The 25,727-nt window shown below is 38.1% G+C and overlaps 1 protein-coding gene across 2 annotated transcripts in view; it reads left to right on the top strand.

Moving 5' to 3' along the window:
* The window catches only part of LOC139952628 (orexin receptor type 2-like), a 42,889-nt gene that overhangs the window by 4,237 nt on the left and 12,925 nt on the right, over nt 1-25,727 (top strand). The window contains exons 2-3 of one of the 2 annotated variants that reach the window (XM_071951828.1): nt 8,416-8,477; nt 24,101-24,736. The gene's annotated coding sequence lies outside the window, so the exon portion shown is untranslated. The remainder of the gene's footprint in view (nt 1-8,415; nt 8,478-24,100; nt 24,737-25,727) is intronic. The other variant, XM_071951829.1, reaches the window with a different exon arrangement.

Below are 25,727 nucleotides of genomic sequence, written 5' to 3' on the forward strand. Positions count from 1 at the left end.
AATGTAAAAAATTAAGGGGAAAGGGTTGTAAAGATTTGTTTCATTACTGAATCTGATGTTAATTTGCTATGATGACTAATACAATTATTGGGCCTTTGTTAAGGATACCACCGTATGGCATATAGACACGCGTAAACCTGTCAACCAGATGATTTGTAATCGCTAAGTTTCTGTGGCGTAAAGCCGAATGATATTAATCTGCATTGAAGTCAATTAAGTTTTTCATTATGTCGTGATTAGTCTCGTGTAAATAGTCCGCTTAGCAACACATATTGAACCCTGGTGGTGTTCTTGGAAAACTGGATATCTATGTGTGGAATGGACGTGGTTATCATAATTTCTATAGGTAATCATCAGTATGAGTATATTATGGGTAATCATTTGTACTTATGAGTAAAAGGGAACCAGCCTCGATCTGTAGATCCATATTGCTAATAAGTTGTCACAACCAGCCTTTTTGCTACTAGTCTTGCTTTGAATGACGCATTTAGAAGAAATAAGATTTATAAAAGAAAATGGCTATATATTTTAACAAGCTGAAAAAATATGTGGTAAAAATTGTACTGACCAAAATACAAACTCGTGAAATGTTGTCATCATTGTATAAGTAGAAATGGGTGTCATTTTTAACGAAGTCGTACCGTACAATAGAATATTACAACATACAATATGGCTGTTTTGTGTAAAGAAAATGAATGATCATCCGGTTTTTTTTTATAGATTTGGCAAGAACTTTATGAAAAGGTTCTTGTTTGTCATTAGCATCGATGACGCCTATGTAAAGCCTTTAGGAAAACCTGTTAAATCAATGCTGAACGTAAAAGCTTGTTTGATTAGTGATATGTCAACTGTCCAGTCATCTGATTTTCATTAAGGTGTTTATATGATGTTAGTTTTGTCTTATGGATTTAATTCTCCTTCACTTATAAGCGGCACTGGCTGTAAAAGTACTCTAACCTACCTGTGAAGACATGGCTATTGAACACAGTTTGTTGATATTGCAAACTACATCCGATTTGTCAAATGCTGAAAGTGCATTGTGCATGTCAGTTAGAAAGGGTTATTTGCGATGGTCGTATGAGGAGTGTTTATTGCGTTATATCCGATCGGAACAGATGAAGTAATAAATTAAAATTTCACATGCATTGTACGGTTTTGAATCATGAGGCTTAGCAAATTTAAATAATTTCTTTCCAAACGGTAAAGCGGAGAGGTGATTATTGTGATAAATGGCATTATGAACGATCCAATTCAAATGGAAAGTGCACCCTTTTGGTGTTTGAAAACAGCATAATTACATCTTTATTTGACGCGAATAGAAAACAACATCCATGAGACGAAAGACACTTAAGCTCCAAGGATGGCGGTTCATTTCCAGCACTTAATTTCAACAACAGCATAATGATTTGAAATGTTTTGAAAAAGTAAAGTGCGGAACCATTTTCATGTTCTTCGTTTGGCAAGGGTGAGATATCATGTTGTAATGTATGCATGAACTACTTCTGTCGAGACCCGTTTAACGGCTCGAGGACCCCGGCTAGAAAGCAGCGGCGCCACGACAATCGGTAGCGGAACGGTAGGAACTTATCGGAACGGTTACGGGACGATCATCACAACGAATCCCAATGAACAAAAAGGAATCTTTTTGGCCACAGGTTGTCACGACGGGCACTTAAAACACTCAAGTCTCTACTTAAACGCGAGTATGTGTTTCAAGGGTTCGAAGTCGAAAATGGATTTCTATAATATTCTTGTTGCGTAGGCTCACGGGTATTTTCTTTATTATACTTTCAATCATCTGAGACCCAGTTTTCAGTGGCTGCCATAGGGTCCCACCACTTAACATCAGCTGACAATATCAGAGCCGCAACATAAATGTATTTGTTTCTGAGAAGGAGGCTGGGAAGTCCCTCGGCTTTCTGTCTTCCTTCAAAATTATCTGTTGGAATAGAAGCATTGGGGTCGAGGCTATTTTGCAGGGATCAAATTGTAGCAATTCGAGGTCTGGCCATTTGGGGTTGTGTTAAAACAATAAAATAAAATAAAATAAAAACAATTCAGAACACAATTATGTGTAAGTCCATAATGCAATCACATACTCCAAAATCGACACGGATTCTGTGGTTCATAAATAGGATTTTAACTCCTTTGGGTAATTTTCACCCATATTCTGGATCATTGAACCAGAAACGCTGGGTGATTAAAAACAAAAAATGTTCATTCAAGTTTAAGTTTGGTTAAGTATGCAATCATACTTTGTAAACCATTTTACGGAATATGACTATCCGGAACCACCTCAGAAACACATGTCAACTGTCTCTCAGCTCGACACCAACCACCATGTCCAACCTTTACTCCACCTTAAACCCCGTGCCATCTCCCCTGCAACCGTGCATCCCTTACCCTTTCCCAATCAACCGCCCCCACCCCATCAAACCCCTTGGCAGCCGTCGTACCTTTAACTTCTACCCCACCACACTTCACGCTAACCTGGTACCGAAAGCGCCGACGGAAGACACACGAGATTCAGATCATGAAATTAGAGAGATAGGGCAATCCATTTACAATCGACAGTGTAGACGGCTGTGTAGTTTACACAACCAGTTACACCTCATCGTCAACACTACACAAGCTGAAGTGTAATAAACGGCGTGGGGTAATAAAGTGGTTTGGATTTGCAGAGGCGGGCGCCTGACGTGCGCAGGAATACTTTGAATTCAAATTGAGGCAGCGATAAACAGTGATGCATAAAGAGGAGGTTGGAATACGAGAGGTGGAGTAAAGTTTGTGATGGGAGAATCAATTTGTTACTTTTGTGTTTATTCTTAAATTGTGCGTTCTGTCGGTACGGAGATTTAAAATGACGAACGATCTGTGACCATGACCCAGACTTTGAAATGTCATCAACATTAGTTCAATATCCACAAACTAGACTGTTTTTATATTGACTAGTCATGGGTGCAGACATTTCACTTTGTTTCTCTTTACCGAATCTCAATAAACCACAAGGGAAACTTACTGCATTGTTAAGTAATTTTGGAGCAATGACAAATTTTACTGAGGCGGGATTTGAACCTGCGACCTCCGGATCTAAGTGTCTTTAAGCGGGATGTCAGTCAGAGGCTTTATTAAACGTGTAACTACCGTATAACTAGGGATGCCACCCACGTTTTAAATGTATTGTACTTCACGTTCAAGGGAAGTAAAAGTTGTACCCCTCAATGAATATCAGTATTCCTACATTGTTGAAGACAGGAAACAAGACACATAGATGTATTATTAAAGGCAGTGGACACTATTGGTAATTACTCAAAACAATTATTATCATCAAACCTTACTTGGTTACGAGTTATGGGGAGAGGTTGATGGTATAAAACATTGTGAGAAACGGCTCTCTCTGAAGTGCCATAGTTTTCGAGAAAGAAGTAATTTTCCACGAATTTGATTTCGAGACCTCAGATTTAGAACTTGAGGTCTCGAAATCAACCATCTAAACGCACACAACTTCGTGTGACAAGGGTGTTTTTTCCTTTCATTATTATCTTGCAAGTTTGATGACCGATTGAGCTCAAATTTTCACAGGTTTGTTATTTTATACATATGTTGAGATACACCAACTGTGAAGGCTAGTCGGTGGCAATTACCAATAGTGTCCACTGCCTTTAAGAACAACCTCGGATGGCAACAAACTGTATCGCCCCTTCAGGTCGCCCCCCCCCCCCCCTCGCCAGTTTCAAATTTGACAATTTTTCAAGAGGCTGTGATCAAGCGAGGCATTGAGGGCCCACACACCCATGGGGTCTGAGTTTAGTATAGTATACAAAAAACACCATGACCTAAAAAATTTGACTCGGCCAGTAACTGGTCTCTGACCTAGATGTGAGTTGGCATCACAGATCGGGTTCTGGGTCGAATTCTGACAGGGAGTTTTCACACTTCCCGTTACAGGATAAATTTAACTAATATAATTACTACTTATGGTATGATTAGTCCCAATTCGCATCTTTCCATTTCTTGTCCTCGATTTTGAATTTCTCAGAATGACTCTGAAAATCAATCAAAACTGTCCAACATGTTTTAATCGAATCAAAGTTTGCGCAGGAATTGGTTACATGCCAATTCTTCTGGCATCAGGCACTAAAGATGAAGTTAAAATAATCTAAAAAAATTACACATTTTTCTTTTGAAAGAAGGTCAAAATAATAATATTCTTAAATCATTATTAGATTTGATATCAAAATGACCAGCGGTGATGATTTAAGAAGCTGTATAAATACCTTGCCAGAGCCTTTGGTGTCTTTGTTCGAGTGCAATATGGTTACACTCCACAAAAGCCGTAATTCATTAAAGAGGTACTTTATCATCAATCTCTTTACGGTCAACGCTTACAGTTAATACAGACTCGGTAATTAAACCAAAATTCGCAAACCGACTTCTCGTTTGAAAGCGATAGGAGCTGACGTTTGTCCATATGGAAAAGTCGTTTTCTTTGATAAATCGCACGCCCTTTTGATCCGCCGGGCAAAGAGAGTAGAGAAACGTTCCCACTCCTTAGATATCTGGAAAAATACTGCCTTATTGCCCTCCAACCATCAGGTTTACAGATTGTATATTGTTATTTGTCTATAATATTTCTTCAGTTTTGATATCAGCTGTGAAGCCAGTGGTGTGGCTCGAAGGAGCGTAACACTTTGAGAAAAGAACTTTTACAAGAACTCAATGTGCCCTATTTTTGTTAAAGAATGAACATATTGCCTGGCCTGTTCTTTCATGTTTTGGTGAGCCTTTCAAAATTGTTTAATAATGATCGAATGAAAGACATGAAACTAATAATGTTTTGGCAATCAGGGCATCATCCGGTCACTGTTTAATAGGACCGAAATAGAATTCGGCAAAATGATATCCCTATTTCCATTAAAAAGTAAGCTCATACCCGGTCCCCAATTGAGTGTTTTACCCTTTGGGAACCGTCACTTTCTGAATTGGGATTTCTTAAAGGGTCTACGAGAATACCTGTATAAGTCTTAAAGGCCAATATCAAATATAAGAAGCTATAAATTTACTATTAAAAAAAAATATCTATATTATATGGAAAGAAAGAAAAAGTAGATAATTTAACTGGATTGAACATTGTTGGTGCTGCTGTTAGTCTCGAAAAGCGTTGTCGCTATTATGTTGTTTTCCAACACTTTATTTGTAAGTACAGGCTAAGTGTAGACCATGCTCTAGAGACTTTTGGATACAAAGGACTATGGTACCAAGAACACCATAAAACTTGTATCGTTATACCACTATTATGACATGAGACTGTATCTTCGAACTCTTTATTTTTTAAGTGTGGGTACTGTTCATTATGTGTACACGATGCTTGCGACTTGTGGATGTGAGACTATATAGTTACAAGAACGTCATAAGCGATGTATCGTGATACCACTATTATGATGCGAGATTTTGTATAAAGTTCACCTGACAGATGAGGATGATTTCTGATTTAAATTTCACTATTTTGAGCTGAAATATTCACAGGTCACCAAATCCATCGTCGTTTATAGTGGACCTCAGTATAATCAGAGGGTCCCTGAATTATATTTTGGGAATCCAAAGAAATTGTCCCCACAGAGAATTTGCAGGTCGAAGTTATTCAAGAGCGGGGAAGCTCGTTCAGCACCGGGAAGAATGAAGTGTTCTCACGCCGTTTTAAATGCGTCGTGGACAGCGGCACGTGCGTACGAGTCGGTCCTTTTGCCCGTCGAACTATTCCACTCGTTTTGTTTATGAGGCGTGGAAATACGTTCACAACCAGTCGATGTGCTTTATATACAAACTCAAGTGTAAGAAAGATGGAGTGTTCCTTAAAGTCAAGTTGCCGAAATGACTTGCGCATTAAGTTCGTTCAACGTAAGAGCATAACATATTTCGGCTTTACCAAAAGTGTACCAAATAGCATGGTCTTTAGCAATTAAGTTTACACTGCGTCTTGAACCCTTCCTTTAGATGAAGATACAGCCTTAAATATGCAATATTTGATCCAGGGGTTCTCTACGAAACACCCTGGAAAAATAAACTAGACACAAGTTGTTGTTTTAACACTCCAAGTTTAACAGGTCTTTCACTGCATTGACTTCCCAGGCATCTCATTCTGTTCGGGTTATGATTTACTCTATATTCAAACAACGAATACACATCTTTTTTTAGAGTCGACTGTTCACTTCTCAAACACTTTACCTTAATAACTATCGATCTTTCAAACTGAATCGTAAAAAAAAAAATTGTAATGATAACATACTTCGTGTCGACCCAGGGATAAGATAAGGCAACATCTGTGCCAAAAGAATAATGTACATGCAGGCGTTTGGCCTAAGAAGCATTCAGGAATCAGACCGGAAATGGAAAATATACGTACGTGCTCGGCCTGCATACAATACAGAAATTGCAAAGTCTCTGATTTTATTCCAGTTGTCAGCAGAAGAAAAAATATTCGATGGGCCAAGATATTGCTGAATGTCTCCCACAAAGCCTCGAATGGTGACATGATGTCAAATAAGTGTTCCCCCCTAACGTGCGAATACAAGTTTATTAAATTTAAAACGTCTAACAATCTCCTCTTAAAACTTAGGCTGCCACAAAATTTGTTGGCGGCTTGTAGGGACATCTTCAAAGTCGGAGGGCAGCCGAATTCGTATAGACAATTTGAAATGTCGACTGAAAGGTGAACTTGTTGTGCCCTTGCCGCCATAAATGGGAAGCTCCCGAACTTTCAAAAAATACGCGAATGGTGTAACCGAAAATCCTTAATGGATGGCGGATAAGAAAACCACATGTATTTAATAAGATTTAAATGGTTATAAATTAAATTAATTCTTGCAAAGTACGATTAAAATCGAAGCTTTCGTACTGGCTGCAGTTTAAATTGTCGTAATGGAATACTTTGGTCATTTTGTATATGGTTCGTTTCACATTTCATGGAGCCCTTGAACAGTTTCTCTTTATCCTTATCTGTCTGAGTGAGATAATGACGTCAACGGTCCAGGGTTTTTAAATCTGTGGGATTATTGGACCTTAGGGGGCAGCAATGAGTGAGGTTGGGCATCAATCATAAGTGGTAAAGTCAGTGGCTTTATTGCCATTGACCCCTCTATCACTGGCAGCTACTATCTACACAAAGCTCGCCATCTTGGGGCTTTGCACGTTAGAAATACGCACTAAGTGAACAAAATGGGGACATGGGGTGAATTTGTATAGATTTATTGAAAAATGGTTAAAATGCATTTTTAATCCTTGTCATGTCTTGTTGTAATGTTTTACATACGATACGAAGTGTGGGACCGTTTACATACGAAGTGTGGAACCGTTTACATACGAAGTGTGGGACCGTTTACATACGAAGTGTGGGACCGTTTACATACGAAGTGTGGAACCGTTTACATACGAAGTGTGGAACCGTTTACATACGAAGTGTGGAACTGTTTACATGCAAAGTGTGGAACCGTTTACATACGAAGTGTGGCACCGTTTACATACGAAGTGTGGAACCGAGAACAAGGTCCACATAATGTAGAAACGTGAAACCTTTTTTGAAGAAAGATACTGTACAAACCAAGGAATGTCCACAGAGCAGCTGCATCACACAAGTGTTTGTGTCTGTTGGTGTTACTTATCTTCTTCTTTTAAAGAAAGTTAACAACATTGGTACTCTCTGAGTCTGATGAAGATCACACTATTCTGATCGAAACGTCGAGTAAATGGACTCTTTTCAGAACAGATTAACAAAACGTAGGCAGTTATTTACTTCCATAATGCTTCCGCGAACCTCATTACATCGTGTAGGCTATGCTCGTCTCTTTCGGAATTGGCTCCTTTTCCTTATCTCCTTTTTCATGTACAAATTGAGTCCTTACACAAATTGAAGCCTTAGAACTCCCCAACTAACCCGCAGGGGAACACCCGTTTACTCTCGCTTCTAATTTACGCAGACAACTCACATTCACATTTCCAACGGCCAATGTATGATAGTGATATTCGCGAACTCGCGAAGCTCTATTGTAAAAGGCGAGAATTTGTGTTGAAATTCATACGCGGTCCATTGCTTTCGGAATATAATATGGAATAATGGAACATCTCATTATAAGGCGTTCATATAGGTTCCGTCTGAGTAAATACATACGTTCCTTTGTACGCTATTCCTCCGTGTGATTCACATTATCTTGGCTAATAAAAAGAGATAGCTCAATGCGGCTTGGTTGACAATCGCAGCTAACAATGGATTTTTTTTCTATAAGACTTCGTAATTTATAAATATCTGTATGCTCTATTTAGCTCTAATGGAATCCAATCTCAAATCACAACTCCCTCGATAATGTTTATAGCGTCATTTTTCTAATAAATTGGAACATTGTTTTGTCTTTGTTTACATAGATAGAACAAGAGCACAAGATAGAACATCGTTTTAGCAAAGGAAAAACTGCATCACTATAAAGGTAAGCCTTATAGTTAAATAAAAGACATACATAACTTATGTTAGAGAATACAAACCTAAGTAATATATTTATTTTGTTGCCATAGTGACACGTTGATCAAGACGAATCAAAATAATCCATGGATTTTTCTATTTTCAAATCCTACTTAATAAGTCATTGTATAGCTAGAGAGCATGAATGATCTTATAAGGCCCGGTGTCTGACAGAGCCGTCAAGAACCTAAAGCTGGGTCAGAGAGTTCGGCTTCTTTGACGGGTTGGTTTAGAGGGAATATGGATGAGCTCGGTTGCGGAGAATGTGGAACATCCAGAATCTAAACCAGATATATCTATAGGAGATGATTTGAAATGAGTCGAAAACAGACTGAGAAAGCTAGATGGCAGGAGCTGTGAATCAAGATGTTATTGAAGACATTGAAGGGGACATACAGAATCGTCTTAATGGATGGAATAACTTTGGCAAGAGCCGATTTACTGTAGAGATATATTTCAAAGGTGGCAGCTGAGACGAGGTGGCAGTAAGGGATTACATCCCAATTTGAGAAACGTAAACCGTAAAAAATCTGGTTTTAAAATGATATCTTTGTATGTATAGATTGACAACACCGACACGGTGTTAATTTCACTAATTATATCAAAAAATAGTTGAATGTCGATGTTGTCACATCTGAGTTTTCTGCTTCGCATAAATGAGCAGATTACCAGTCACAAACTCTCCGTTTTTGTACCTCAACGTTCTGTGGAAACAGCTCCCATTGCAGCTTTTGCACATACTTCCCAACATGGACATCCCCCAAGCACCCTCCACTCTTTCGTATCAAGTCCAACCCATCCCAATCAATTAGAAAACTTACAGAACACCATCGTCCCTCTAATGAGGAATCTTTACTGAATGATTGAGAAATAAAATCAGTTGACCAATTACGGAAAGTCCCTTCTGGTTTCACACGATACATCGTGTGGTTGTGGTGTTCCTGTTACCTTCCAAGGTTGGCAATTTTAGCCGAATCATTGTTTATTTATGCACAATAACAGTTTTCATTACCTCGCCATGTGTTTATTTGTTCAGCATGAACTAAGTAGTATCAAATTTGTTTAATGTACAACTACATAGTGATAATAATTGCCCTTTACTTCGGGTACCAACCAATTTACTTTTTTTTATTTCGCGGACACGTAGAGCACGATTCTTTCCAACGATTGTCCAACTCGACTTTGCCTTGCAAAATCTCACTCTCCGAACATTCCGAAAGCTATAAGAAACACAACCTTCATTCTTTAAATTTTCTTAAAGAGCTATTCGATCTGTTTGACCAACGATGCTATGAAGTGTGATAGGTCGGTACCCCCGACAAGCTGGTCTACTATTTCGTTAAATTATTAGGTTTTATAACAAAGGAACTTTTAAGAATGCTGATCGACTTTTACCACCAAAAGTGTCAAATGCAGCCTTGTAACAGGCATGGTGCACCAGGTTGCAGCTTGAATGCAGTTGTGAATTGTGTTTAAAAGATGTCAATTGCATCTGTCCTTACTCTATGATTGCATCAACTCTTTTGGAAACATTGGAGGTCATTAGTGAAAACTTTCTGTTGAATTATTGCTAAACCTAGTGTGAATGCGTGAACACGTCTGGCTTTAGAATATCAAAGTGAACAAAACTTAATATGCAAAATGCCGACAAACGGCAACATTTCAAGATGTTATTCAAAAACAGAAGACGGATGAATAACAAACAAGTAGCATCAAATTAACGTCAAGCAAATCATCAGAATGTCCTTGCTGTAGACCGTGTTAAAAGTGACATCCTTGCATAAAGGACAAAGCGGGAACGCTTCACAAGAAAAAAAGTCTAAGAGTTTGAGGTTTGCGCTTTTTTCTTTAATTATGCACTATTTAAGAGGGAGATTGCTTTACTACGAAATATGTTACGTCACATTACCTTGGTAGTCGCGTTCATATCAAGCATGACTCGAGAGTGCTTCTGTTGCTGACAATTGTTGTCATTTTTGTTTACTCCTTCTCAAAACTTATCTAGCCTAAACTGTGAAAAGGGCTTTACACCGAAGTTGGAGAGGTGTTTGTATGATTAAAATTATAATGTTTCTCGAGGACTTCTGGAGGAACGGGGATGCCTGTACTTCTCTCCCAACCTTTGATGTATATACTCTCTTAAACTTCGTGAAATATGCTGCGTTAGACAAATCCTTTTAATCGGCTAACTGACCATTCAGAACGATCGCTGTTAATCCGATAACCAATTTAGGTTGTTATGCGTGGGTCTGGATTACCATGGTTACCTGCGAATGCCTTGTTATTGAAACAGTTGTCAAAATATAAATTCGGATAATTTCTCTGTCTGTCCTGGTAATATTCATCGAGCGAGGGACACTTGCACTGTTGAAAGGTTACTTCTACAATCCTCAGAGAAATAGTTGAATGATTGTCACTTTCCGAAAGTTTAAATGCCGTATTTCTTAAGAAGAATAGATATACCACAAATAAACTCAATAAAAATTGTCTTGCCCCATCTTATCTCATTCCATCTTACTATAAAATAGTTTCGACGAATCTGCTAAATCCTTTTCCGTTTCAGCTTGCACTATAAAACTTTACAACCCTGTCTGCTTTGCATGTACACGTCTGTCCGGCGTTTTGATTTCGCTCACATCCCTATTTCCCTTGTGTACTTTTCATAATGAAGACTTATGGACGTGTAAATCCGAAGATATTATCAGTTTAGTCCCATTGTCAATTTGAACAACTTTCTACTACATAATTTTTAAAAGATTCTCACATTTTGAACAATGTAAAATGTCATCCCTATGTTGAAACTGAAAGCTTAAAGACACTGCTGGACACTATGGGTAATATTGTCAAAGACCAGTTTTCTCACTTGGTGTATCTTAACGTATGCATAAAATAACGAACCTGTGAAAATTTGAGCTCAATTAGTCGTTGAAGTTGCGAGAAAATAATGGAAGAAAAAACACCCTTGTCGCACAAGTTGTGTGCTTTCAGATGCTTGATTTCGAGACCTCAAATTCTAAATCTGAGGTATCGATCAAACTCGTGGAAAATTACTTCTTTCTCGAAAACTACGTCACTTCAGAGGGAGCCGATTCTCACAATGTTTTATACTTATCAACCTCTCCCCATTACTCGTTACCAAGTAAGGTTTATGCTTTACTTTGAGTAATTACCAATAGTGTCCACTGCCTTTAATCTACAATAAGCTCACCCTTATTGTCAGCCTGATTGGCAAAAAGCCATTTTCACCGATCGATATGTCTGAAACCTTGTCGATTTTTTGTCTTATTGTCGAAATTATGTTAGTCCCGCCCGGTGCACACATTTTAAAGAGGTTTCTTTGCAATCAATAGTTACCCATTTAGCTACTTGTTATTTTCATTCGTGGCTGTTATGGGAATATTAATGACAACGGTGCGTCAGGAAAAAGTGCACAACGCACTTTAATAATATCTCATACAAATGGCCTTGGAAGTCATTATACAAAAAAAGGTAAAACAATAAACGGGGTATAAACAACAGGGACATATATTCAAGGGGACTAACAAAAAGAACAGTTAAAGAGCTTTACTCATTTCTCAAAAACTACATCACCCTAGCAAGTAATATTTTAAGAAAAGCTTTCTATATTCAAACCGGGTAAGTTTTATCTGTGGACATTGTGTGTTGTGTCCTACAAAAACTACCCAAATCCTTTAATGTAAATGCGATGTTGTGTCTACACTGAAGAGTTTGACAAATTGTTTCCGCATTGAATGAACGTTGTGAGTTAGAAACAAAATGCTTAAAAAGTACAAATATTTACATCACGAGCTATTAACATCTTCATGTATGTGCTTTTAAGTCAATTTAAAACAACATAGACTCATCAACTCTCATTATTTATCTATTCTAATTACCTTTTAAAATATCTATCACAACCGAATCGAATTAAGAGGGAATGTTTGTCACTGTTATTGATATACTAATTTTAAAAACGAACTATACTGCATGTTCGTTCTACCGCGTTAAAATTTGTTGGGTATCGTTATTTCTCTGAAAAACTCTTCCCTTATTCCACATAAATTCCGCATAAAAAGACACGTCTGGGTGTTCCATCCATTAGTGACAAGATTGTAAATCAATTTAAACAAATTGGACTTATCACTTCTTGTTATCTCTTAAATGCAAAAAAAAAGCACAAACCTACTTCAAATTGTTATAATATAACTAATGGTTTAGATTATATGCACTTAAAGTATGTGAGTTGCCTCTGGGTGCATTTGGGTATCACACGCGATGGTTTGATATCGCCAATATTGCCCATGCGATACAGGACCGTTATTTCGAAACTCATTAAAACCGCGGGAAACCTTTACGACGCCGCCACTTTCTTTTACTCTCTCACTCTCTCTCTCCCCCCCCCTCCATTTTTTTTTCTGCGCGGAATATTATCTTGTACTAAAAGAAATTAAAATAGAAATTGGAAAAAGCGCGAAGTGGAGAAGCTAATTTTATTAGCGTCACTCACGTCCCCGGGGGAAAAATAACACCGTGCAAAAAACAAACCTTTACAATAAAAAATTAAAACTGACGTTTATGTGATTTCTTTAAGGGGGAATTGGGCACGCATTTTCTCGTCTGAGGCAGGGAAAATATTTACCTGAGGTTAAAAAAGAAAATAAAAATCTAAGATGAGAGAAAAAGGAATGAAAAAATTGCAGTCTTAATTGAGCTTTTTGAGTATTTGTTTTGGCTTGAAATGTGATTAAGTTCCGGCATATCGTGACGTGCTGATAAGTAATGGCTAACAAAGGACACTTGAAAAAAGACAAAAGCGCAATTTTCTGTTTTTCTAAAGCCCCGTGGATTTTTGATGTTGTGATATCGGAGAACAAAGGCGTGCTGCGCGATACTTGTAACTAAGACGGTAAAGTCTTACAGAATCATAAATAGACGACAAACGCTCAACAAATTGGACAGTAACAGACTACACAGCTTAAGACATGGGCAATTTGCAAAGCTACTTTTGAACAATGTACTAATTTATAAAAAATAACGCCAGAAAGCTGAGGAATATTAATCTTAAATTATTCATCTTTTTACGATGATAGTAACTATTGAAATTCTACATCCATCTAAGGAAATCTCCCGAGGGGATATCATGGGTTTTTAGAAGACTAAAAGTGACATGTTCACATCCGCTTGTAAGTTAAGAAACACAACATCAAATCGACCAGTTAAAGCTTCAAATCACAGGGGATTCGTTTTAATGTGACTTTTTATACAGTGACTTTGGCAAGGATGGTTTCAAGTCTTTAAATGATGGTTTGTCGACTTAACAGTATTTCTGGTAGAGCTTAATTTATTTAATCTTCAGTGAGATTGTGACTGTTATTGTGTATAGTCACCACTCCTTTAAGTTGCCTTAATAGTCGAAAGTATGTTTCTTACTCTCAACTTTAAATTCAACCAACGACTCTTCATGGCTGTGAAGGGTTGTATAAATGATAAACCTATAACCCGAATACACGGTTATCTTTTTACCCGTAAAGAACCTATTTAGTTTCAAACTATTTCAATCATCCTGCCACCTTTCCCATCATCAGTAACCCCTGCCGTAAACCTAAGCTGTGTCTCTTCACTCCACGACGTTTGCTTGTTTCCCTCTTGGAGACTATTTGGTTTCAACTTGCCGGACGCAATCGTCCTATGATAACGGTGTAGCAATCGTAATTCGATAGTTTCCGTATAGACGTCTTTCAAGACTTCAAACACGGACCCTCCCCGGAGTGATGTTTACTCTGCACACCTTGTCTATCAGACACCGCCGCCCTGCAGCCATCAAAACAAAATCTTACTCTTCTCTTGTTTCCGTTTAGAGGGACACCAACCTCCTTTTAACAAAAAAGACATCCATTTTCTTTCTTTCTCTCGTTGCTGAGTTGACACGACTGTGGTTAATGACACCGAATTCAGACGGTGACTGTCCCCCGTAGCCGGGAGGATATTACAGGGCGGTAAAGACGCAGCAGGACACCCGTCCTATCCGGTGACCTCCGGGCTCTGATCGCCGATGAAGTCGTCTCTCCCCTCTTTCTTTTTCTGATTCGATCGGTCGAAGAACCTTATGGCTATCTTTTGCTCTTCTAAAAAAGTATCAATGAGCTGCTGACTTTTTTATGAGCTCAGACGCTTTACGGACAAGCAACTAATAGCTATTGCGCTTTGATATGTTATTGAACCTGTTACGATCGGTGTCTACAGTTTTGATGGATAGTGGAGTGACCGGGGGATATGAGAAGGTGTACGGGCATAATTATAGACTCTTATCTTCAATCACGCTCTATAAGTCAACGTGTTACCCCTTAAATTACATTTCCACCTTTTTCTTTAAAGTGGGACTAGCTCAATGTTGTTGTTTTTGGTCGATGTTTGTTCCTGATCGAGAAAGTGACCTTGGGCCAAGTATCGCTCAATGGAATTAGATATACCAGGAGCCAAAATATTATGTCATTTATAGCTTTTGTGACAGCTCTCAGTTACAACTTTAATTGATTGATAATAAGCAATGTCCTTATTTTGGTGTGCAGATCAGTAATCTTCAGCATTTAATTTGTGTATAACTTTTGTGTTAACGTTGGGCTAGCTCAATATTGTTGCTTTTTTGGCTTGCATATGGTATTGATGCATAAGCATTGATGGGATTAGTGGCCGAAGGGTGTGGATTGTTATGTGTGATATTGTGTCATCTTACCGACCGAATACTGACCTAAGGTGGTCAATCGTTCGCTGGAGGCCGCCATGTTGTTTACGTCCATTTCCAAATTCGCCCATGGTTATATATCGTATGGCAAATATAATCCAAGTGAGTGCTTGAACAATTTGAACTGTAACTCGAGAGCCTACGTTTGTCTTACTTCAAGTGCAACTTAGTGATTTTAGAACTTCTAAACATTGATAAAGTTGGTGTTTCAATAGCATAACGTCATAAATGAATACACGAATTAAGAAACAATTTGTATGCAAAACGATTGAAATAATGTTCCTTTCCTAGCTTATGATTTAGTTAGTCGTGTCAAAAGCATTAGTAAGTTGATATTAATCCTAGTTTGATCTCAGAACCAGGGATTTAAAATTCTATCCTGTCAGGCAGAATTTCAGTTGATGCAATATCAACAACTGAACACACAAGAGAGATTTCACGAATCTTGTCTTTTTTATACCCCTGAAATTTGTGTCAGAATTATGCTCACTGTTGCATCTTAATCCGTGCATGCTGACCAATGGGGAAAATCCTCCAAAAAGAGAGCAGATTATGGGTTGTTTAACTTAAAAATAACAGAAAAAATTAAGTTTCAATAGCTGTGACATTGGGTTAACTGTGATAACTGGTCATTGTCTATACTACACACTTTGCTATTTAAAAATAAGAATCATTTAAAGTTGAGAGATTTTGAAGAAACTAGCCCCCTGAAAACTTGAAAAGAAATGTTGAGATTTAAAGATTTGTTAGATATAATCCTCTTGTACATAAATTGATATTTTGGTTGATATTTATATCCAAAACTTCACGAAAGAACACGTAGGATAGTCTTAGTAAGTTTTGCATTTTCATTTAGTGTAAACAGGCTCTTGCGCTAGTTGGAGCCAATTGCTTTTATTGCCAAACCTTTTCTTGTAACTAGATCCAAAAGGTAGTTTGTGTATTTTCTTTAAGTTGTTTTGTTACTGTTTTTAAAAAGCCTTTCGCAAATTTTTGTTATGCTTCAACCGTACATTGACATGGACAACACATAGGGCTTCCACTTGCATCCAAGCCTCGTCCATTTGTGGGCTTCACTTTTTTATATCTCTAAAATATGAACACTTAATTAATCGACTTTTCTTATCCGTCTGACATTGAGGACCCTCGGGGATAATTCTTGCACATTCATCGGTTTCCACTTCCATACAGAAATATATTACGGTATACCTACTAACTGAAATGATCATCTGTTTTAAAGTAGGTCTATTAATTGAGATATCTTCAAGGAGTTGACTAACGACATGCTTTGGATTTTTATTTTAATGTTTTCAATTTGGGTTGGTGACCTACATCTTGTCAGTGATTGATATAGCTTGACGTCTGTCTGAGGTTTTTTCTGAGGTACCACCATCTTGCATGACTCCTTTAAATTTACTGAGCAAAACGAGGCAGGGTGGACGATTAAGCTGATTTTGGTGGCGTGGTTGGTTAGACATACTCTGAATTGCAAAGGTCGTGGGTCCGAATCCCATCCGAGGTATATGCCTGTGATTTTTTTCGCAGCTCCAGAATGTACTGAGTATACAGATCCAGTAAAATTAATGAGCTGATTTTGACTTGTGGTTCACAAACAGTTTTTTTAGTCGTCACTTTATAACATGGTATGGACGCGAAACCTTTTAAAGATAGTGATCAAGTCTCGTGCTATTTGGGGGACCTCGTGTTCCTGAGTAAATTACTTCGACGTTTGAAGATAACAAACTCGCGCACTTTAATGTTTGAGAATACGCAGTAGAGTGATGTTAAATATTTTAAGATGCCCCCGCAAAGATTCACTACACTCTACAAATGACATGCATTCCCTTTACGTTGTTGCTTCATAGCATACCAGCGATATGATAACGAATTGATATCATCTAACATACACAGGTAATTAATGATAATAATAAAAACATGTAAAATGCCTTCTAAATTAACTTCGTTACGACTTGACACAAGACTAAAGCCGGCAATGACGGGATGACGGTAACGTGGTTTTGTTCAACCATATCCCATGGCATATCGCATGTGCTTTCTAGCAGCGTATGATGATTATTAGACTTCATTCTAGTCCCCATGGGCTTCCTACCCCTGGATACGGCGCTCGTTATTTCTCTTAGTACTCTATGTCTGTCGAAGAAGTTGTCGTTAAATCTTAAGACGATTAAAAGACAGACAAAATTAGTAACCGTGAAACGACGCGCATTATCTAAATACACATGTTCACAAATCATCGGCCTTTATGATGCCATTATCGAAATAATCACCATTATGAACGTGTATAAAATCCTAATAAAAGATGAACCCATTTTTGCTGTTTACTTACTGCGTGACGAACGAATTTGGTGATTTGTTACTGAGTCGTATGATGTGTATGTTATAAACTAGATGACAGTTTTAGAGTTCCACTTGCCAAAAACAAACGATGTTTGTTATGGTACTTTGCCCAGCTAAACCGGTGTTAAGATAGACACCATGGGTGTTGACACCTAGTTTTGAGATACTGGAAAAAAAAACATTATTTTGGCAATTTTAACACCTCCCAGTTTTTGCAGTATATTCAAGCTTCAACCAAGCTGTACGAAAAAGTTAGCCGTTACACCATCATCACTGTACCTTACTGTCAGTGATCGCTTGGTAAAAACATTACCAACTACAAAACGCATTTTCACTATGTACACAAAGTGTGTATTTGGGCACTTTGGAGTTGTATTTAAACAAGAGTTGTTCAAAAGCAGCATATCACCAAGGTTGGAATGTTTGAAGTGTTTCGATTCACCCTCCTCCAAAAAGTTCACCCACAGATCGCATAACTCTGCAATGGGCTTGAAGGGGTCAGGTACCCATTATTTACACTTCTAAGAGGGTCAGTGACCGGGTAAATATCATGCCTAGCAACCACACACTTATCTATCCATTTCATTCCAAAACATTCATTCTTCTGCTTTAAGGCTCTCTCTCCTACGATGAGGGTTTGGATACAAGATGTCTTTGAATGTCATTTTCACACATGAGCCTGAATTATGAAATTTGTAGTCAGTCAAAGGAGCAGACTGGGAGACGTCGGAGGCGCACCAGGGGTAACGTTGACACATAATATAGAGAAGTCTTTCAGAGAAATGGGCCGTCATTCGACGACCCATTTTGTCAAAATATATTTTTAAACAGCATTTAGATAATACTCAACATGTCTTTGAATGAGATGAACATTCAAACGTTTTGACGGTAACCCTGACAGGGCAATCTTAGCTGATGCGGAGGAAGTTTTCATTTTAGACGCTGGGATGGCCTCATACCAAATCCCCCAAGACAAAGACACGGAATCAATACGAGCCCTGAATAAATGTATTTATGAACTCCAAGTTAAATGTGATAGTCCAATTGCTTTTGCAGCTGTCATTCATGCACGGGGGCATAACTAGGGCTAATAACGACGGTATCATTCGCCCTGGGGTCGAGGGAAGAACACGTGCAGTTTACTGTTGACCGAGTTGATGGAGAAAGGTATCATTCTTGGCGTTCAACTTGTTCGGTTGCCAGCGGTTACTTAAAGGCACTGGACACCCCTTGGTCATTGTCAAATACTAGTTTTCTCACTAAGCATAAATCTGTGAAATTTTTTACTCAATTGGTCTACGAAGTTATGGAATAATGAAGTGGTTAAATAGTGCGTTTTCAACTCGGATTATTTTTCATTTGCCCCCTTTTTGGGTCATCTAAACACAGATCCGAGTCAAACTGCTGACCCAGAAATTGGTCAGACATTTTGTAAATATTTTGGGTTGAATATGTGATATTGTTTAATGAGCAGTCGTTCTTTGGGTCAGCCACCCTTTAGCACTTAGAAGGCGACCGACTTACGTGAACATGTGGGTTCTATCAACGTTTTCTCATCTTAAGAAGTTTGACCTTAAACTCCAAGATAAAATTAGCTCCCTTAAGGTTTGTTTAGGAAGTGTGTCTGACGTACACCATGCAGGTTCACTATACGACGTCATTCAAACCGCCATTTGTTTTTTTCGTCAACGCAATATTCACTGATTCATGAGAAGAAGGACATATTAATTGCCAAGCTTCTATAAAGACAGTGGATACTATCGGTAATTGTCAAAGACTAGTCGTTCACTTGCTGTATCTCAACATATGCATAAAACAACAAACCTGTGAAAATTTGAGCTCAATTGGTCGGCGAAGTTGCGAGATAATAATGAAAGAAAAAAACACCCTTGTAAGACGACGCTGTGTGCTTTCAGATGCTTGATTTCGAGACCTCAAATTCTAAATCTGAGGTCTTGAAATCAAATTCGTGGCCAGTAACTTCTTTCTCGAAAGAGGGAGCTGTTTCTCACAATGTTGTATACTATCAACTTCTCCCCATTATTCGTAATCAAGAAAGGTTTCATGATAATAATTGTTTTGAGTAATTACCAATAGTGTCCACTGCCTTTAAGGTACAATATGGTCAAATAATGATGCTGAAAAAGGAAAAAGTCAGGTTAATTTGTGATGGGCAGTATGGTGCCCAATCAATGTGTAAAATTACAGTTAAGCGTAGACTTTGGTGCCAGTTCTTGAGGGGGTACAGCTCGTACAGCTCGGCTGCATTATAGGCTCGTTGATACAGAACTACGTGATTTGTTTTCTTTCACCGTTTAAAATTTAAAATGTTGTAGTTGCTTCACGGGATGACCAACAGATAGTCTTTCTCAGTAATTTTTTGTAATAGATGTTTTTTTAAAACAGATGGGCACTTTGAGGGAAGAAGTAGTAATGTCACATAAGAAACGTGTTGAATGTACAAGAGTATATATTTACTAAACATCATATTATATTGGAAATGCTGAAATTTTGAGTAAATGTGGATTCTCAAAACATTTTGTTGAACTGATATTTGTGATGCTGCTTTGATTCATAGACAGTTCAACGTGTAACCGGGAAGCTCATGGGGATCAATAAATGCATTAATCTTTTTTAGGGAGAACTGTAAAATGCAATTTTCCAAAAGAGTACAGCGACCCATACTCAGCTGAAAATTACGTCTGTCGGCGCTCATACGAATTATTCAAAATACGTTTACTCCGTATTTTTCAATTTGTGTGAACACTTTACGGATGTGATAAAAAAAAAATATATATCAGAGTTTTTCAATCACATTTGGATACATTGACCAGAAGGCCTATACTGTATACAGTTTTACCTTATTTTAAATCTAATTAGTTTAGCTTATTGCTTGAATAACACGAAACCTTTTTAAAGGCAGTGGACACTGTTGGTAATTGTCCAAGACTAGCCTTCACAGTTGGTGTATCTCAACATATGCATACAATAACAAACCTGTGAAAATTTGAGCTCAATCAGTCATCCAACTTGCGAGATATGAATGGAAGAAAAAACATCCTTGTCCCACGAATGTGTGAGCGTTTAGATGGTTGATTTCGAGACCTCAAGTTCTAAATCTGAGGTCTCGAAATCAAATTCGTGGAAAATTACTTATTTCTCGAAAACTATATGGCACTTCAGATGGTGCCGTTTCTCACAATGTTTTATACTGTCAACCTCTCCCTATTACTCGTCACCAAGAAAGGTTTTATGCTAATAGTTATTTTGAGTAATTACCAATAGTGTCCACTGCCTTTAAGGCTTATATAAATGTATTGGAAGGAAATAGGGAATCTTGCTGATTTTGCCTTTACCTATGGTACATTAATTTATACACATCACGTATTACAGTTATGAATGTAAAGCGGAGTGGGTGGTTGGTTAGACGCCTTTAACTCCCATGAGCTTGTAAAGAATGATGTACTTCTGACGCTACATTTTGTCAATTTACAAAGGTCAAATTTGCTGACGGTGAATACGTAGGCCTATGTTTTCGTTTGAAACTTCGACGAATTAAAGAGCATTCACATTAACTTCTTCCTAAACAGACAGTAAAATGAGAAAAGTATGAACAATGAATATGAGCCAGGGACTGAGAAGTAGCATGGGACCTAACCTGAAACCTTTTATAAAGAGAGCACGGGTCCTAAATATAGCCCAAAACATAAATGGAGCAAGGGATTTAAGCATAGCCCGAGACCTCAATAGAAGCAAAGAGGAAGAACGGGTCTAAATGTAATACGAGACTTAATTCACGGGCCCAATCCTGCACCCACACGAAGCTCCTTTTGCTAAGTGTCCCCAAAAGTCTTCAAATTGTCTTCAGAACTAGAGCTTCGATTAGCCCATTTCGTCTGATAACATTAACAATACAACAATGTAAGTAACATTGTATTGATGGTCCATCAACCCCGGGGCGAAACTGAGTTTACAACAGTGTATTAGTTGGAGGGCCCATACACCATGCACAACAGGCAGATGTTGAGTCCGCTTGAATTGCACTTTTCAAAAAGTGATGACATGAACCGCACTGAAATAAACTAAGAAGACGTGGACGAGCTAAATTTAATTTGAGTTGTGTTATACGTGTTTGGGACATGTATTCTCTGCTTTGGGGCTTGATGTAAAAGGGGGAGGTGTCTCATGGGTATTTTTGATAATAAGTTGTCAAGCTTTAAAGGCATTGGACACCTTTGTTAAATGTCAAATATCAGTTTTCTCACTTTGTGTATCTGAACATTCATATACTGCATAAAATAACAAATCTGTGAACATTTCGACCAAATTGGTCATCAAAATTGCAAGAGAATAATAACGGATAAATACCATATATTTTTGCGTGCCATAATAATTAAATAACCTTTGAGACATCAGACAATATATTTTAAAAGTGTCGACTTTTATATAAGGTAGAATTTTTCATTGAATCAAAATGCACTAGACTACTGCCAATATTTTGCAATCACATCTCATTAATTATGTCCCAAATGAAAGCATGCAATTTTTTGTTTTGGGGAAACAGTGTGTTTATGAAGACAAAGTCAAGGACGATTAATACCATCGCGAGTGTCACACTGAATAAATATATCATTAGCATTTAAAGAAATCCCATTCAATGTGTCATTTGGGAATTGTCAACTGATACTTTCTCTGAGCCTTTCTGAGCCAGTTTAGTCCACGTTGTATCATGTATCCTTTAAAGTTAAGGACTTTTTCCTAATAGAGGCCTTAATCTTTTTGAGAATTTACCATTCGGAAAAACCCTTTATGTGTGTGTGTGTAAAAGTGCAAGTGATTTTTCTCTGGCTTTAGATGCAATTTGAATGATCCTCCTTTTTTGAAGTGGCCAGTTTGAGACAGTTTGATTTTGATATCATGGTTGTCATGGAGCACCAGATAATTGCACACCGACAATTGAAACTCTTGATCCATCTAATTCTTAATACGCCAAGGCATCTTAATCCCCTCCTCCGATTTCAGTTTGGGATCAACGTTAAGATGTGGCCGCTTTTACTTGTTAAACGTGAATAAGGGAGATTTGGTATCAACTTCGCTGTTCACGGTGTGTGCTTTGTTTTAACCATAATCTTTGCAAAATGGCTCCAAAATAGATACAGGGCATTTAAAGAACCTGGATGGAAATTTCGGCGTTCTGTATGACAAAAACTGAAGTCATGATTATGATTCTCTGTAAAAAAAAAAAAAAGGGAAGTGCTCGATTAATTTGTTTCGGTGATTGTCTCTTGTATCCTGACTTTATATCATGGGCGCTAATTTGGTCTAATAAAATAGTTAATTCTCCCTTTAAAACCTTCTTTCATAATATGTGTGTATAAGTGTGATCAGCATGTACTATCACATTTAATCTTTATACCCCGCAGTTGTAACATCACACGTCTGGTTTCTAGACTACCACATCCCCATCTTTCATCCAATCTAGGGGGAGAGAGAGGGGTACCTTAGTATTTCCGCAAGTGCATGGCTTGGCGACTTAACAAGATCCGTGCTTAAAACCAATACATGCCACCGGCAAGAATGAATTCGAAGATAAACTATTTCCTCAGGACATAATCCTATAACAAACCATTGATTTTACTTCTCGAAGAGATAATAAAAAAAACATTCATCGACTGTATTAGATACTGAGCACGTCTGTACATGAAGTACCACCGCAGGGCATGAGGAAGATACAACCCTAATGGCACTCACGAGGAGCAGTCCCAGGAAAATGGTTCAGCGACAACAAATGAAACATTTAGCCTGTTTTTTTTTTTTTTTTTTGCTCTCCCCCACCCTCTCCTTTCAGACTAGTTTCTCATATACAAGGGGCCTGGAGTAAATTGACTTTTCCTCCGTTTATACACGCCCGTTTCGACGACTTGTAAGACAAGCCGTTGCTTTGCGGAAGCGGTCGATGCAATTGCTCTTTACATCCTACGGTGTTCAGCCAAGAGTAGTCCCCATGGCAAAGCGGTAATTAGTTTAGTGGGACTATTAAAGAGATTGCCCATCGATCGGGCTTGTTTCATCTCAGAATTCTATTTGTTTGCAATCCTAACTTGTAGACCACCGGGCAAAGACATTAAGCAGATTACTTTCCATAGAGATGCTATCATTGAATTACTACCCGTTTCCTCATCTTTTGCAGAACAGTTACTTAGTTTTATTTTCATTTATCAGGCAGAGATCTTTTAACGCATTAAAATACACTCTTAACACAATGAAGACTGTTCCAAAATGAAGACTATATTCACTGGAATGTTTGTTTCTGTAAAAAGGGTCTTTTGAAACACGTGTTGAATCTAAAATGAAGAGAAAGGTAAACACAGGGGAAAGGAAAGAAGGTGTTTTATTTTGTATGAATATTTTAAACACTATTTACCTTGTATCAACCTCGGTACAGAAGTGTCCCACTTAAGATGTCAATTATGTTTTGTTTATACCCTCAGCAGTTCAATTACACCGGTGACTTCTTGGCGCCCGTTCTGAGTTCGCGGGGAAAGCAGCCCGATACCCGCCGTGATTTCAACAGTACTCAGCCCCTGATTAGTCGCCTCGAGTGATCAGCTGACGGAAGACTTTTGATTGGTGGAAAGGGATCGCTTTAAAACAAAGAGAAGAGACTCTGTGACGTGGAATAGAAGCGGCTTGGATACTGAGGGTGACGGTAGGCGGTCAAGCTGTTCATGAGGCAAAGACAACTCAGGACAAACTCCTGTGATATCTGTTTTCCCTCTGAGCATTATTCTCCGTCAATTGTTTTGTCAATATACAGAAAGGTTTAAGAGAACTACTTCATCAAAATACTCAAAATACATGCACGTCAAGTCTTCGAAAGCTTTCGTGCTTACGTTCACCGGGGAATATCTGTTGTAAAAGCTTCATATGATGTATGGTACAATTTAAAAGAATAGTCGTAGATTCGGCGAGGGAATATGAAGATAGAATGATCGCATATGTTTAGGGATTCAGAACAGCCATCATCACTATGTTGCTGACAGTTTTGATAAGTCGCGTCATCTTGAAATGCTGAAACCTGCTCATCTCGTCACTTGATGTTCCACATCATCTGCTGAAGACTGAATGTAAGTCTTTGTATTCTTCTCATATTCGTATAGTATATCTTAAAGAATGTTCTTAAATTACATGTGTAATGACACTGTACCCGAACAACTGTTATATCCACGTGCATATTTCATAATGATCAGAAGATTTATTATAACGGTGAAGCCATAGCGTGAGAGATTTCCGTTGTAATTTTTTTCGTTAATTTTGCTTGTCTGCATCTGTATTAAAAAACGTCATGTTATTAGAAATAGTATACCCTAGCGATGCAAATAAACATAATTACTGTATCAAGACGCACATTGCGTAGGAGGCGGGTACTTGAGACATTGTTCGAACTTCCTTCTGAGCCGCCTCCCGCAGAACTGAAACGCCCACAGCTCCTTAACCCTTCCCACACACTCCCCACCCCTTCCATTCAGATACTGTCCCGGCGCATGCTACTTTAATCTCTGTACCCATGCTGATTAATAGGCACTGGACATCTTTGGTATTGTCAAAGATCTATATTCTTACTTCAAAAAATATGCATAAAATAACAAATCTGTGGACTTAATTGAGCATCAAAGTTGAAGAGAATAATAAAAGGAAGAAAACCCACCTTGTTGCACAAAATGATAATGCCTTAAACGGTTTCAGGCCTGAAGTATTTAAATAGGCCGCCTTTCTTGGGTGAGAAATTACCTCTTTATCTTTCTCAAACTACGTTACTTCAGATGGATTCTTTCCTGCAATGTTTTATACTATCAACAGCTCTCCATTGCTCTAACAATTATTTTGAGTAATTACCTATAGTGTCCAGTGTCTTTAACTAAACATAAACAAAAGAAGCTCATACACCATAAGGATAGCTAGCCCTGGATCTGCGACTAGTGTAACCAATTGTTATTACCGACTGCTGTTACCTTGAATGAGATTTCAAATTTTCATCAATAAACATTTCTGACGGCGAGTTATGTTTCAAGGCAAAGGTAAAGTGAAACCAAGTTTAATCGCAACAACACCAACGGA

This window comes from Asterias amurensis, chromosome 20 (assembly GCF_032118995.1).
Source record: "Asterias amurensis chromosome 20, ASM3211899v1".
NCBI lineage: Eukaryota > Metazoa > Echinodermata > Asteroidea > Forcipulatida > Asteriidae > Asterias > Asterias amurensis.